Below are 17,066 nucleotides of genomic sequence, written 5' to 3'. Positions count from 1 at the left end.
ATAGAAGATATTTGTGATACTCTAGCACCCATGTAATTCATACATGTTATAACTTAATTGATACATTTGTGATTTTGAAGATTCTTTTTTAAAACTTGGATACCAATAGTAACATGAATAATCCTTAAAACACTCAGCTGGTGAAAAAATGTAGGGAAGGAACTCCCAATTAATATCATAAATTTGTTTAAATTATGATCCTTTTTTATCATGAAAAGTTAAATACTGTTGTTTTCTACTGCTTTGCCAATACAATAAAATGCACGTTTTGAAGGTACTAACAAATGCCTTAATTTTGTACACGTGAAACACGCGTTAAGATTCCATTAAAGCGGGCACCAATTTCCTGGCATGCTGCACCGATTCTGCACGTTATTATTGACTGATTTTATTGACCTGACAATAATGAATTCATTATAGCACTCATTTCAGTATTCGATCTTATTGAGAGGTATTCGGTTCATTCCCTACTGATGCCATTATTTTAGCATACTTTTTTCTTTTTCTTTATTTTTGCGGTATATTTTAATGAAATCAATATCTAGTGTGTTATACGGCATTGAAATAACATTTATTGGTTTCAATCCGCATGAATTCAAAAACACTAATTCTTAAACCATGTTTTTTTTGTTTTTTTTTGTTGTTTTTTTTTTTTTTTTTTTTTTTTTTTTTTTCTAAAGAGAATAGACTGGTACAGAATCAAAACATGATAAAAACAAAAGGAACAACGAAACAAAATAATCATAGCTTTAATGATGTTTGAAAATAATGATAAGAAAAAAAAGCATGGACCTACGCGGTCTTGTACTTAAAACACGTATTGTCACTTTAGATTATAAACTCATACTTTACCCTACTGCGATAAAACGCTAAGTACATTTAGTTCATCTATAAAAATTAAATTAATTCCATCGCACAGGATACTTCTCTCAGACTTACCGAAAATTTATGGAAGATTAATATATTGCGTGAATTGACAGTGTGTTCCAGACTCCCAATGTTGGTGCTGGTTTTAATTATCAGAGACCGGTTTAATATGTTTAGATAATTGTTTTGATTTCAATAAATCATGCCAACTGTCCAGCGCAGTGTTATTTTAGTGCGCTCTGGTCCCTGCCAAGACTAAGCGTTCCATAGTAATTAATGATCCCCATATTTAGAAAAATGAAATTTTACTTTTATTTTCTTAGAGGGCGCTTCCTGCATTTTGGTTGGTCAAAACTGTCCCTAGAAATAATAATTATATGCAAATGCAAGATTTGCCGCCTTTCCAAGGCGCAGTTGAAAATAAGATTTCGGAATGTGAAGTACAAATTCTTAGTTGATTTTTTATTTATTAAGTTTCGGGCACAGATACCATTGTTCAGTAAGGTTTATTTTTGTTTTATTTGCCTTCGTTCGGGAAAATTATTGTTTAAAATAATTTTTGTTCTAAAATAATTACATTTATTATTGTTAAGGTAAATACATTTACAATTTTCTGTTAAGATAGATAAGACTGTATCCTAGTTAAAATTTTGATGTAAAAATAAATAATCTGTAATTCTATAAGTTTATAAACTTGTTAACATTACTAGCAGCAGGTTTCCCACTGTATTTGTAAGGATGAATTATATATGTGACTTGTTTATTTGTAAGTATGTATGCATTCTTTGTATGTTGTTATTAATGGAAGTATAACTGTTTAACTTTCAGATAACCGCTATATACGCTATCTACACTGTATACGCTATATACGCTATATACGTTAGATACACTATATACTCCTTAGACTATGTGTTGTTTCTGGAATAAAAGTGGAAAATATAGCGCGTGAATTGGCCATCTTTTTGTTGCCCAAACTTAGTTGAAGCTGCCCCATTACGACTGTGTGTCGTAGTGTCTTTGTAATTCGGTGAACAGTTGAAGTGAACACCCGTATTAAACGTGTTCTCTCTTCAGCCACCCCACGTAATCTACACTGTGTTCTTACAGTTATTGAACAGTAGAGTTCCTACAGTTATTTGAACACCGTGTTATCCTACAGTTATTGAACATAATCTATTAACGAAAAGGTGAAAGTTAATTGGAATTAAACAGTATTTATTTGGATTATATTGGTAAACATATTATTCCGTATCATTTCAAAAGATGGCAAGTGACGTAACCAGTAACGAAGCTGAAGTCAATATGAAGAAGCATGTGTCAAGCTTCCAACGAGTATCAAAGGCAATTAAAATTAAGATGCGGCAGGGAGTCCGACTTCCAGCAGTTGCAGAAAGACCTATGTAACTGCTGGGGGGAAATTGTTAGTGTACGTGAGAGTCATGCGACGTCAATAAATGACAAACGGTACGAGGAAATGCACAAGCAGTACCGGGATATAATATCTCAAAATCAGTGTTTTGAATCAAGAATACACGAGTTGTGCAAATTCCGTTGTAACGTGTAGCTCTACAGCCTCACGCAAGCGGAGGGCAGAACTGCGCTCCGCCAGCTGAAAGAAAAACAAAAAACAGAGCGCAGAAGCGAAGAGGCTCGCCGGGAGCTCGAACTGCAGTCGGCCGGGCACGAGCTAGAACTTGCTGAGATTGAAGAAGAAGATTCGATGACAGAGGAGTGCTATCCCTTACCCGAACGAGCCAGCAACCGATGTTCGAGTTTAAAATTACGTGAAGGACTTACCTGACAATACAATTTGTGAAAATCTTTTGTGGATAATATACCATCCAAGACAAATTTATTCTCAAAACGTTTATGGTTTTACCTAAACCGGAGTTAATTAATTTAGTGGGAATCCTGCTGATTATTGTAAATTCATCAGCAATTTTGAAACCAATATCGAGGCTAGGGTTTAAGTGACAAGATTAAAATTTAAAATTATTTAATTCAATTGTGTCAGGGTGAAGCAAAATATTGTATCGAAGATTGTGTAATTTTAGTCTCCGGACGAAGGCTATTTAAGGGCTAAAGAAATCCTTAAATCTAGGTACGGCTAAACCACATTTTAGTGGCCCGGTCCCATGTAGATTAGTTTAGTAAATGGCAGTGCCATAAAAAGTAATTGACGTAAAATGGACTAATGAACCTGTCACTCCATATGGAGAAATGTCATATGACCTTGACACAGCTAGGTTTTATGTCCGATGTGAATAATACGGAAAACCTACGCAAAATAGTTAGGAGACTTCACTTCACATTCGGTCCCAGTGGGTCGAACGTGCAAATAGCCTGATAGAGGCAGGGACTCGAACCAAGTTTTAACCATCTTCGTACATTTTTTGAGGGAACGGTCAATTGTAGCCAATACAATGTATGGTTAATGACCTTGCGAATGAGTCAAAACAACAGTGAATTTCGCAAAAGAAATTCCCAACATAAACCCTCCCTCAGCGTAATAAAGTAGTTACACTGTCCACTGGCTTTGATAAGAGAAATTCAGGGTAAATCTCCCTTAGAGAAATCCGCTAGGGGACGATTATCATGTATTTATTGTAAAAAGGGCCCATAAATTAAGGGCGTGCGCCGGGTTTCGCTCCATTTGATATTGATTCCCAAAGCTGAGAGTTATCAGAGAGCATGAAATGTTGAAAAAACTGTTTGTATTTCAAAAATGTTGCCGGGAAAATTGTAGGCAAAATAGTTTTTGTGAGGTTTCAGGTTGTTACCGGGAAAACATAATAACAATGTTTTCACCCGAGATTCTTAGTAAAAATCAACAAATTTACCAAATGTTGAGGATAGATTATGTTGCGGCTTCCGAATCGAGGTGTAAACAAAACAAAGGTTTAAGTTTACGCATTAGTTCCTGTTCGTCGTCGGAACGAAAACTAATGCAAATAGAAACCGTACGCTCTTCCTTGATGAAGGGAGCGATGTAACGCTTTGTAGCCCGAAAGCCTTGTAAAAAGGCTTTGGGGGTTGAAATTTAAAACATGTAAGTTCACGTTAACTACAGTGAACAATCCTGGTCAAAATAATAAATTTGGAAAAGAAAGTTAAACTAACAGGTTTAAGTGCAATTAAATGGGCCCGGTCAGGTCCATTGACCTTCAAAAAAAGGTCATGGTCTGTTAAAAAAACCCTGCCTATATCCTTTGCAGTTACGTTTTGCAGACCAGTCAGTTGACAGGTAAGTGGAAACAACCTTAATGGTATCCCAATTTTTCCCAAAAATGATGTAAACAAAAGTTGAGTTTGCTTGTTTTGGGAAGCGACACCCCAGACGCATTCTGGGAGAAGAGCAGCGAAGGGGGATAAAGCGTGAGCCCTATGCAATTTAGGTCAATTATTAGGCTGGAGTAAATTATAGGACCCCACATGTTAATATGGATTCAGTCAAATGAATTCAAGGCAAAGCTATCAATTTTCAGTTTGCTTCTAGTACACATTGCAAATCGATTAAGTTATGGGCAACCGAACTTCCCCAGATGTCAAGAGCTTGTGGGCACCAAGGGGAACCTTGTCAAGGAAGACCGTGTGCACTTTCAGTAATAAAGGTCACTCTAGTAAAAGAAAAACGGTTCATTTTTCAAATTTGGGACTCCCGTGGAGAAACCCAGACGTAAGTTTTCCCCAAAAAAACTTGAAGATGGCTCGGAAAGATTATCCATTTGAGCGGAAACTTTTCAAAGAGGGTAATAAAGTTATTTTTTATATTTAAAGAAACGGTGAATTTAGGTATATTGATAAAGGTTTATGCTTCCTTTTTTAGAAACCAGAAACGGGATTCGAAAACCCGGACGTACTTGGTATTACCTCACCACCCAGGGTTGTTAAAAACCCAAAGAAACCCGGGTAAGGGTAAAGAGTTGGTTCTTTGACTGTTGCCTGCTAAGTTATCGAGGCACATCATTTGAATTGACAAATCTGTTACAAGGTTTCCCGACATTTAACTAAACAGTATTACTTTGGCGTACTTTGCGATTCCCGGCAGGGGCCCCAGTAGCATTGGGTTGGCGGACATAGAAAGCCATGTTCCACCAGGTAAGAATATGTGAGCATGATAGGGATTATTTAAGATTTTCCTTTGTGGCCTCAGGGTTAACTAACGAGGAACCAAAGGGGGTATTCGTTGAAACGTTTCCACTTGTTTTTGGTGCAACTTTCGTCACCAAATTGTGCGGCTTTCTTGTCTAAAGCGCACGGCAAATGGGAAAATTTACCTGATTTAAATTCAGTTAAGAGCGGTAAGTACCCGGTTTTGAACGTAATTTCTTACGTTGATGACCTTTTTAAGTCTGTTATTAGACTCAAGTTCGGGAATTAGGACTTGCCGCAGAAAATGAAAAGAACTTCTTTCTTTAGGGGGAGCTTCAGGACTGGAACAAAGTGGCTCTCTAATTTGTGATATGTCATGAATTTCCGATCCCGGGTAAGCGGATTCGAAGCTCCAGTCCCAAAGGAGAAAAAATTAGACCTTGACAACGAGTCGTCATTGTGAGGCGAACCACTTGGGGTTACAGTGGCTGTTAAGTATTGACCATTTTGTGTTTGATGAAAATCTCCGTGTGGAAAAGGTACGGACAAGACGTTTATAGTTCTTGTATCGGTTGCCAGTTCATTGTATTTGATCCGCCTTGGGGTTTGTTGCGCCAGTGACGTTTAACACCAAAATTTGGGATTTCCTAAAACGTGCTTGTAGAACAAACCTTAGGCTGGGAACGAAAAAAATTCCAGAATTGCGGAATGCTGAAAAAATGGTTTTGCAGTGGCTAGCCAGCCTACCAGCACTTCGAAGGTAAAATATAGGATAGATGTAATTACCAGGTGAGCTCGGCAGGTTCGACCTTGAAAGCTTTGAATCATATGTTTTAGTCTGATTCATTCTGAGTATGCCTATGGATTCGAGCGTCTGTACTTTTAAAAAAGCTGTATGACGCGAAGGGACACATATATAAGGTAGCAAAAGTTCTAAAATTATAGGTAAGTCTAGGTTAGCACCTATAAAGGCTTTTCCGATTTACCCAAAAACTCCGAACTTGCCATCAGCTTGGTTGCCTGGTAAAACTACTTCAGATTGTCTGGGAGGAGGCTTGAGACTCTTAAAAATTACTGACAAAGGACGGACTCTATTTTGTTGTTAAAGGTTAGGGCATTTAGAAATTAGAAACGAAAAAAGGTTTTAAGACTTTTCGTTGCAAATAGATATCAAAATTTTCATGAAGCGGTGACGTCACCACATGACTGGAGGCATTGTAAACCCTTCAAAGAGTAAAACCCTGTGACATTGCGTCAAGGGGAGGTTTCTCTCGCGCAAGAGAAACTTGAAAAAGCTTTGACCTATTTGGTTGAATGGGCCCTAAATTCCTTAAAATAGGAATGAACAGGGGTGGCCATTCGCAGGTAACGTAACAAAACCGGTAAAATTAGAGGGATGACATAAAATGCTCAAACCCTCTAGGGCTAGTTTACTTAACACTCATTGGTAAAGTATTAAATTTGAAGTTATGAATTACGTTTAACTTAGTAAAAGGGGTTTACACACCGGACTGGCACAAACTTCAAAATTGCAGTCCCGCCTTTTGGCTACTACGTTTTAAGTTTTTTTTCTTAAATTGAGAAAATCTTACCCCCAAGGACGAAGATCTTTACAGTTTAAGGTAAGTAGGTAAACCCCTTAGTGTGGGGGAAATTAAAATGGCACAAACAGCAATTTTGGTAAATTAGTTCAAACGGAGGCGTTTTAAAATGAAATAAGTGGGGAATTAAAAGGCTCCAGAGGCCAGTTTTCCCGCAAGATTCGGAGCCCTCTTGAAAAAAGGCCTATGTCCTATTATTAAAGGATAATTGTTAATGCGAGAGTCGGCGGACACGACTAGCAATGTCCGACCTCACGTAGAGAATTGTTAAGCAATCAAATTATCTTGCCGAGTTAGCCATTCACGTTGACAAAATCCATAAAAAACTTGTCATTAAAACAGAATGCGCAAATGGGGGGCCCAGTTACATATTCTGGCCATGTATTTCGACAATGAAGTATCGGATAATCCACGGTCTGCCTCAAAACAGTTTTAAAATCTGTTATGCGGTAGGGGCATAACGTGCAAACGACAGTTACAACCTTTACCGGGGGAATTGCAACAGTGTGCATTCTTCCAAAAGTGAAAAAGGCTCACGTCCACAACGGCACCGTTTTACGAGTAAATGTCCAGGGTTTTGCGATTATTTTGAGGCCCGTATTAGACTTGTGAAGTTCTGTGGAAGACGACATTCTGAAAAGATACGGCTGTCTATTTACGTGAGCTTCTGACCACCAGAGCAGTTGCACATTGAAAACTTGGCCTACATAACTTACCGAATACGGACTCTTTCATCTGTGCATGGCAAAGGGTTTTTAAAGTCGTTAGAAGAGCCGATCCTTGAAAAATAAAATTTCATGACAATGGTAAAAATTTTGTTATCAGGAGATAGAGTTTTGCGGTTGATAAGCATTCGGCAATTTTAATCAAAGGTCCGAACCTCGCAAAATTTTGTCAACAAGCAAGAAATTAAAATGGCAAATTTTAATCCTCCATTATGCCCAAGTCATATTTGGGCCGGTATTTTGGGGTGGAGCCACGGTTAGTACGGAGCCAACAAAAAAAGGGCTATTGAAAAATCAGTCATTTGTGAGAATTAACTTTCTCAACGATGAGGCTCTGTTAAATCTTTAGTTACACGAAGCGATAGAAAAGATTCTCAATGAATAGACCGATTACCCGGGTTTAAAGTTAGTGATCAAATGGGATTCCCAGAAACCCTTTCCCCAAAATAAACGGTTGATTTATGAGACCCAAAATTGGCTTCATTCCCACCAGGTTTATTTGAATAAGCGAGATGTTTATTGTAAACGCATGGGGATTGGCGACAGGTACCGATATCTAGCGAATGTTTTCTTTCTGGAAAAGGTGGTTGGGTTCGACGACATATTCTGCCGACCTTACAAAGGCTAAACAAAAAAGGCCATTAACATTCACCAGGAATGTGTCCGTAAATGACCTCGTCCTCGTCTGCGCCGCGAGCAATTATCTCGGGGCAAAATGGGGCCATTAGGCCTCGTTTCTGGAAGTAAACCAAGGTTTAGAGACGGACTTTTAAGGTCATGTAAAGGTCAAGGTAAATGGGTCCGTGAAAGTACGGCCGATAACGATGTTATATGTGATTGGAACAAGAAAAACCGGGTTCAGTGTGCTAACTGATAACAATGAATTAACGTATTAATGAGCGCTTTGTTTGCCTCGCCATTAAAGACATTTACGATATTTTAAAAAGGTGCCTAATATATGTGTTAACATAATCTAGATTATAGTATTAGAAATCTCAGTAGAACTTGTGCAATGTTTTGATTATTACAAAACGAGTATTAAATTCTTTCGTCTTCCCTTATATATATAAGAATGAACTTATGTAAAAAAGGTTCATTGAGGGCCGGTGTTCCAGACTCCGGAATGTTGGTGCTGGTTTTAATTATCAGAGACCGGTTTAATATGTTTAGATAATTGTTTTGATTATCAATAAATCATGCCAACTGTCCAGCGCAGTGTTATTTTAGTGCGCTCTGGTCCCTGCCAAGACTAAGCGTTCCATAGTAATTAATGATCCCCATATTTAGAAAATGAAATTTTACTTTTATTTTCTTAGGAGGGCGCTTCCTGCATTTTGGTTGGTCAAAACTGTCCCTAGAAATAATAATTATATGCAAATGCAAGATTTGCCGCCTTTCCAAGGCGCAGTTGAAAATAAGATTTCGGAATGTGAAGTACAAATCTTGTGAATTTTTATTTATTAAGTTTCGGGCACAGATACCATTGTTCAGTAAGTTTATTTTTGTTTTATTTGCCTTCGTTCGGGAAAATTATTGTTTAAAATAATTTTTGTTCTAAAATAATTACATTTATTATTGTTAAGGTAAATACATTTACAATTTTCTGTTAAGATAGATAAGACTGTATCCTAGTTAAAATTTTGATGTAAAAATAAATAATCTGTAATTCTATAAGTTTATAAACTTGTTAACATTACTAGCAAGCAGGTTTCCCCACTGTATTTGTAAGGATGAATTAATATATGTGAACTTGTTTATTTGTAAGTATGTATGCATTCTTGTGTATGTTGTTATTAATGGAAGGTATAAGACTGTTTAACTTTCAGCATAACCGCTAATACGCTATCTACACTGTATACGCTATATATACGCTATATACGTTAGATACACTATATACTCCTTAGACTATGTGTTGTTTCTGGAATAAAAGTGGAAAATTATTAGCGGCGTGAATTGCATCTTTTTTGTTGCCCAAAACTTAGTGAAGCTGAGCCCATTACGACTGTGTCGTAGTGTCTTTGTAATTCGGTGTGGAACAGTTGAAGTGAACACCCGTATTTAACGTGTTTCTCTCTCAGCCACCATGTAATATACACTGTTGTTCTTACAGTTATTGAACAGTAGAGTTCCTAACAGTTATTGAAACACCGTGTTATCCTACACAGTGTAATTCAGTATGTTATTGACAGAAGAAATAAAATCAAACACATTACACATTTTGTTGCTTTTGAATTGTTGAATCAACAGTGCAACAAGGGAATGTATTCCCTTCTATACGTCACAAACAAAACTGTAATAATAGTATCCCTTTAGTCAATAAATCTAAGGTTTCTAAAATAACACGACCCTTCCTAAGTATAAACAAACAACTCAACTGATATTTGCATATTTTCACAAATTTAGGTTTTTTTTAAAGTTATGATAACTTGACTCATTAATAGATATAATTTCTTCCCACAGAAATGTCATATGATCTTCTTCAAAAAACTGACAATCATTAGATTATCAATAGCAGACGAAGATTTTGACGAAGACATGATAATTATGAACTCATTCGCTTACTAATGACATATTCACAACAAAGATATAATAATCACCTTATCATAATTAAATGTACTAAGAATAATAGGTAAATGTTGCTTAGAAAAGTTAGTTACAGCTGAATTAATGAAAAATAACTTAACATTATTTTAGCAGTAGAAAAAAAATCTGGAAACAAAGTCATCCCTCGGAAGCATTAATCACAACAAAATTACATAAGAATTGCAGATTCGGTTTGATTGAGTCTATACATGAAGACAGACATGCATTATCGGTACTAGTACTGCACTCATTTTGAAAGTACTTGTACATATACTGAATTATTTACACAAAAGTTTGCCAATACTGGTAGAAGTACTGGATTAATGTCCCAAATAACTGGCACTGGTAATGCAAAACTGAGACAGTAATTTGATTTCCATAAAATATTGAAAGGGAAAACTTTTATCTCATATACTATTTTATTCATTTAAGAAAGATAAAACTTTTAAATTCTATTATTTTTTAAAAAATCCCTGTTATAAACATTTATCTGAGAAATACAGCTGTAGAGAAAACATGATAATATAAAACGTAGTTTCAGCTTGTGCGTGTATCTGTTAATAACAAGGAACTGCTTTAAGGACCTCCAAATGTGACAAATCTTTAGATAAGTAAACCTCCTCAGCAGTCCGGAAAGATGCTTCTGCTTTCTTGTATATTTTCCAGATATCATGGTATTGAATGGGCAGAATAACAAATCTGTTTGGGTAATCTTTCAAGAGCTTGTTATTAAAAACAACGTGAACAAAAGACCAAATTTTCAGTAATGCGTAAAAGAAAATCAATTGTATCACATTTGACTAAATAATGTAAAATATATGTCACATAAATTGTAAATTTGAAATTAACTGTAAAGCACTAAGAGTCGAGACGACAATTAGAATCATATTCTTCAATAAATGTGTAAGCATGCTTTCTTCATAAAGTGTGATATCTCTTAGAAATATTTCAAATATGACAGGTAAAATCTGCAATAGAAAAAAGGATCAAATAGAACCATGAAATTTCAAAGAGAATGTTTATTGAGAGTGCAATGAAATCGACAATAATATTTATACCTATTGACATTTTTTACTTTATTGTTATAAACAAACACTGCCTTAACCAAAGGAACACTTTACATGATCTTTAATTGCCTCATTTTAGTCCATATTACTGGAATCCAAATTTATTTGAAATGTATTTGTCTTATTGTTGGCATTGAGTCCGTCGACCGGCATTGTTTCGATTTATTTCTAATAAGGTAATTAGACAAATATCTTAAAATATTGATATCAGCAAATGATTCAGAATTATCAGTATCATTTGCAACAATATTAATTTTATATGTTGCATACTGCTGGTGTCGGTGCTGCGAAGAAGACTTATTAGACAGTTTGTGCAAGAGTATGTAAATGGAAGAACAACTGAATTCGTCTTTGGACAAAACGCATTTTGCACGATATTCGTGGATAGAGAAAAAACGCCATGGGCACGCCGTCAATGTATGAAAAATAAACAGGAAAAGGCAAAACGCTGGTACGACGGCTATGAAAATATTTTCCGATCATATAGAAACTTCATCTTTTTCCGTTACGGGCAAGTCCTTAAAGGTCCCATTTTACAATTTTGTATCTGTTACATAAGATACCTTTTCGTCTTTAGAAATACATATTAAATAACAAAAGAGACTGTATTACATTACGTAGAGAAGTATGCTATCGATACATTGTGCCTTCTATTGTTTGCAAAAATACCTCATTGAACATAAAAAATAATCAAACTTTAGTTAATCATACGACACAATCTGACGTAAGTCCTGATCTACATAAGTTATTTCTTGCCTGTAGATCTGATTGCCACCGTATTTTTTTCGTCTTCATTATGATTCAAATTCCCGGAATAAAAAGTATTTTAAGCCATGCAATTAAACCGTCCTTTACAGATAGGCATACAGATTTGAATTATTTTGAAAAGAAAAGAAACTGGAAATTACAAACGTATGTTTTAATGGGCAAGATTGTTTTGCCAGTTTACCTGTCGGCTATATGGACAACGCCATGTTTGTTTCTGAAATCGTGAAAATTGCCTACTCTGTAATTACAATTAAAAACTGATTCGATTTTAAAATTGCGAAAGCTCGCCGATGATTGGTTGTTTGAAATGTCAAGAGAAGGTGACCTGCTATTGGTTCCCGTCAGATTCTAATGTGTAGCGTTAATTAGGAGCTGATTTTAATCATACGACAGAATGTTTTACTTTTACTTGACACTTTCTGTTGATGTGTTTCACCAGCTCTTGCTGCTCAAATGTCACAGCTCAGTGTTGTTCAAAATAAATTATTTAACGTGGAAGGATATTCTATTTTAAAATGTGTGTTTTTTTATAATCATTTTGCCGAAACAAAATTAAAACATCATTTTTTAAATTGAAATTCAATTAATTCTGATCATATTACAAAAATCATGATTTTGCAAAAGTTTTCACAAAAATAAATAAAAGAAAAAGAAGATATCTTTCAGTTTAAAATACAAGAACAATTATTCACAAACGATTGTGCAGACCGCAATTAGATCAGTCATGGGATGAAAATAATACACCGTAAACTGATATCTTTAACAATCAAATAAGACATGACAACTTATCAATTAGAAAACTATTGTAATACTGTTATCTCTTATTTTAATTACAAAATATATGTAATTTCTTTTGAGTACAAAGTGTTTTCATTTTCTTTCACATTATACGGTTTTCGTTTACTTTAAACAACAGCTAATACGTATGGGTAAAAACTGAACGGGAAATGTTAATACTGCAAAAAATGGTTGTTGCCTGATCTAATGTCATTATAAATCAAGAAATCGAAATATCATATCAATATATATTTGATAATGCGAAAGAATAATTTAAAGAAATAATTGAAAGGAGTTTGTCAATTAAAGTTATTTTTTGTAATAATTTTCAAACGAACAACAATTTTAAATATGAATGCATGGAACTGAAACTGCTTTATTTAATTAAACGCCTATTTCTATATACATATTGAATGGCGTTGTACAAAAGGATAATAAAAGTATGTACATATCAAAAAATGGACTTTTCAGCACTTTCAATCCGCCATAAAATAATAAAAATCTAGGAGCACAGAAAAACAAGTCTGCCTTATACGGCGACAATTATAACAGGATAGATACATTTCATGTCATGTCACTAATGCACCTTAAATGAAGTATGTGATAGTATTGCAAAATGTTCATAAAGGCAACATAGAAACGCACTTGACCTTTTGGTGGCCTTAACTTAATTGTGTTCCGGTTTCTATTATTTCCTTTTTTGAATTATTTATAATACCACTCCGTCCGTGTTTTGTCCATATGACCTCTCCTTGTTCTGGGTGGTGTCCTGCTAGGCTCCTTTCCGGTTGTTCTGTGTTGGTGAGTTTTGTTCGGGAATGTATTTTTTCATATCCACCCTTATTGTTTTTACTTACGATGCCAGACAGACTTACAGTTAATTCATTGGACTATTTCTATACCCATAAACGCTTTAAGTAATCAACTTAATTAGTTATAGATAATCAAAGAAGACACTGGTGACATGTTAAAAAGCGTTGTAATTCTTATAATAAAACTAAAATATTGAAAAACATGCCAAATTATATCAGAAGTTGCTGTCTATTGAAACACATATTCCATACATCAATAAATCTTTATATTGTCTTTATGTTGTTGTTGTTTGGGGGGGGTTGTTGGTTTTTCTTCTTTTTGCTTTTTGTACGGGAAAGGCTTTTCCAGTCAGAATAATTAAATTATTTGAGAGAAGCAGAAAACTTTGTACCTTTAATATGTTATACAGCTTTTGATAAACTGATAAATGACTTTTTTGAGGATATATCAAAAGTATGAAAATCAGTGTCAACTATGTACTTTGTACCATGTAGTTCAAATGATAAGGCACTTATACATATAGTGAAACGAGCACTAGATCGTGAGAAAATTAACCTTCTATGATTTATAAATTTTAGCTTTACCAATGTCATCCAATGATTTGTAAGTATCGCAGTTTAGCAGTTTGTCCGTTTCTGATAGGTGCCCTACTAGATGCCCAACAAGATGCCGTTTATGGTGATCTTGGTGTCACTTAGTGTCGGTAGCCACGTTTATTGAACAACGCACATTATCATGAATTCTCATAAAGTAGAATATATGGCAGAGCAAAGATATTGACAATTATATTTCAAATTCATATGTTTCATTTTATTGAGATTATTTATGAAGGTCAACGAAAACACAACAACTCGCATGGCAGCCCGCACCGGTTTAAGTGGTATTAAATCTTCAACGAAGGATATTACCAGTCTGCAAATTCAATGAACCTATGGTACGGAGTGTAACTATCATTCTTTATCAGAAATTCATGAATATGTCTATTAACATTTTTTTAAACTAAATCCGGTGTTTCAAAGCGCAATTTTTTTTATAATTAAACACCTATTCATTTAAACATCAATCAAATGAGACTTAGACGCGTTGGAAAATCTCCTAAATAATACAACAAATAGATAAATAGTTTTAAATTTTTTCTTAATTGAAACGAAATCATTATTTTAATTGTAGAAAATAGTGTTTAATGGATATATGTCTAATTAAATATTTAGATTAGATATTTTCTTCCTATAGGATATCATTTGTCCTTTTTCAAAAACAGAAAACCGCAACCAACATAATTTGCAGTTTCATTGGTTTTATGGCAAAACATCATTTTGAAGATTCCGACAAAATGATGATTCTTATTACCTCAGTCGCTTACTATCTACATATTCACAATAACTTTACAACAATAAATTTACTTTTCAAAATTTACTGTACTAAGAATAATTATGGAAATTTTGCTGAAAATTGTCAATTTCATTAATGCTGACTAACGAACACTTACCTATTCGTCCAGGCGTGAGATGTGTAAAATTTATGAAACATGAAAAAAACATTCGATTGTTCTACTTTTGTTTTCATTCATTGTAAGTTTTTATCATCAACCAATGGTATATGTTGATCTTATTTTATTGGTGAAACTATGTAAAAGTTGTTTGATTTATTTTTTATCAAGCTTCTAGGTGTGTTTGTTCAGACAATTTACTTTACTGTTACTTACAATGTTATGACAGTTTTATCATTTTCATATAAATTGACGTGTGCAATATAAACAGCAGTTATAAGTTTTGTATATATTTGATTTAATATGGAAATAATATGTTATCACTTGTGTCTGAATCAAAATGTTTTATAATGAAATGTGGTGTTTTTCATTGAAATTATTATTATTTTACCAAAACATTTACAGATTTCCTGACAGTAAAATAAATAGATCATAAATGCCGCCATCAATCAGAATATGAAGGGAGATTAATCTATCAGTCTTACCAATACATTATTGGATACTAATCTGAAAATTCGACTAAGGGAGACAATTTCGCCAGGCTTATATAATACACGTTAAACGGAATACATGTATATGCATTTAATTAGTTATTTCTAATTTAGAAAAATACGAGCATCCAATCATTTAGGTAAATGAATGCACATATCATTAACTCGTGCCATCATTTTTAACTGTTTGATTTTTAGCGCCAGTATTTCTTCTGTAAATCAGGGCAACATATTAAAGAATGAATGAAATCTCCCTAGACAACACAAACATGTCCTTTTATGATAATAAGTTAACAAACTTTCCAGAAATTACGTATACAGTAAATTGAGCGAACTTGTCAAAGGAAAATAGCTCACACTGTCTCAAAGTCCACGAACGAATTTGTTTACAATATATCTTAAGAGAGAAAAAAAAACGATGTAAAAATACAATTTAATCTTCAGATCATACTTTCGCATAATCTAACCCCACTTTGATTTGTGTTAATCTTTGCTGGTGAAGAAAGACGCCAGGTGCCAATTCGTGCATTAGGTAAAAACGACCCTCGGTACACTTAGCTAGCGCTTGAAAGAATTAAAAGTTTCTGACGAGATTCGAACTCAAACCGATGAGGGGCAAGTTTTGTTCGCAGTAGATAACAATAACCGCTTCATCGACAATGATAATGATGACGGTGATGAGCATAAGTTTTGACATTCATTTCATATATACTTTTAATCTCTGCATGTATGATAAATAAATAAAGAAACATTTATTTACTGGTTTATTTCCAAGCGTTTTAAAATGTATTATTCACCAGGACAAAAAGTTCCTGTACGTGCTTTGTTGAAATGTTATGTTTGTATTTCAAGATAAAGGGATAGAGGTCAGCATGAAAGTATTTCTTAACAGTTGATATGTCGTTCAACTCTGTATCAATGTTACGGTTTTTACTTGAAGGTAATAATTGTTTGCTTGTATGACAAGGTCTTACGGTGAAATTAAACACATTCGGTGCCATTGCAGATGTAAACGGGTGTTTTAAACTCTTAAAGTTTCTGTAATAAATAACATATATTAATAACATGTAACGTTTTTTATTTAATCCCGAGTTCATTTTAAATGTATCATTTTCAGGTTTATAACATTTTGATGAGTAAACCAAACCTATCTGCACTTATAATAAATTGAAAACTGTGTGCTTAAAGCAATTTACTATCTTCGATTCTTATTCCTCGACTTTTTCGAGTTGCTGATTTACGCATTACAAATTATGTTTTCTCAAAAACTAAATTATAAATTATTGTAGAAGAAAAAAGAAAAACCAAAACCAATAATAAACACAATAAATAATAAGCACAATAAAAACAAACACAATAAAGAACGTTAAATATTATCAATATCATCATCACTTTCAATAGATAAATATTTTGCTTAATTCTGTCTAAAACCCTTTAGTTTTATTACTTTAATATACAATTCGTTACAAATCTCTTTGGAAAACATAACCACATTTTTTACTAAAACGAGAAAATAAAACTTATCAAATAAAACTGATAAATAACGTGTTTGGATATAATTGAGTACGCTTAGTTAGAAAATATATCAATGTACAGAAGTGGAGATGGGCAAGTTATTTGTTTCTAATGCATTACATTATGTCAAACAATGTTGTCGCTTTCATCCCTCATAGATTATTAATACAGTCTGCTTGTCTTTCAAGGAATTAAAGAAAATGTGAAAGTAAAAGCAGCAGCAGCAGTAGTAGTAGTATTACTAAACTGTGCTATTATTTCCTTGAATGGTAAAGAAC

Source organism: Ruditapes philippinarum, unplaced genomic scaffold, assembly GCF_026571515.1.
Source record: "Ruditapes philippinarum isolate M1 unplaced genomic scaffold, ASM2657151v2 ctg5987_1_1_1_1, whole genome shotgun sequence".
NCBI lineage: Eukaryota > Metazoa > Mollusca > Bivalvia > Venerida > Veneridae > Ruditapes > Ruditapes philippinarum.
Note: the sequence above shows the minus strand (reverse complement) of the source record.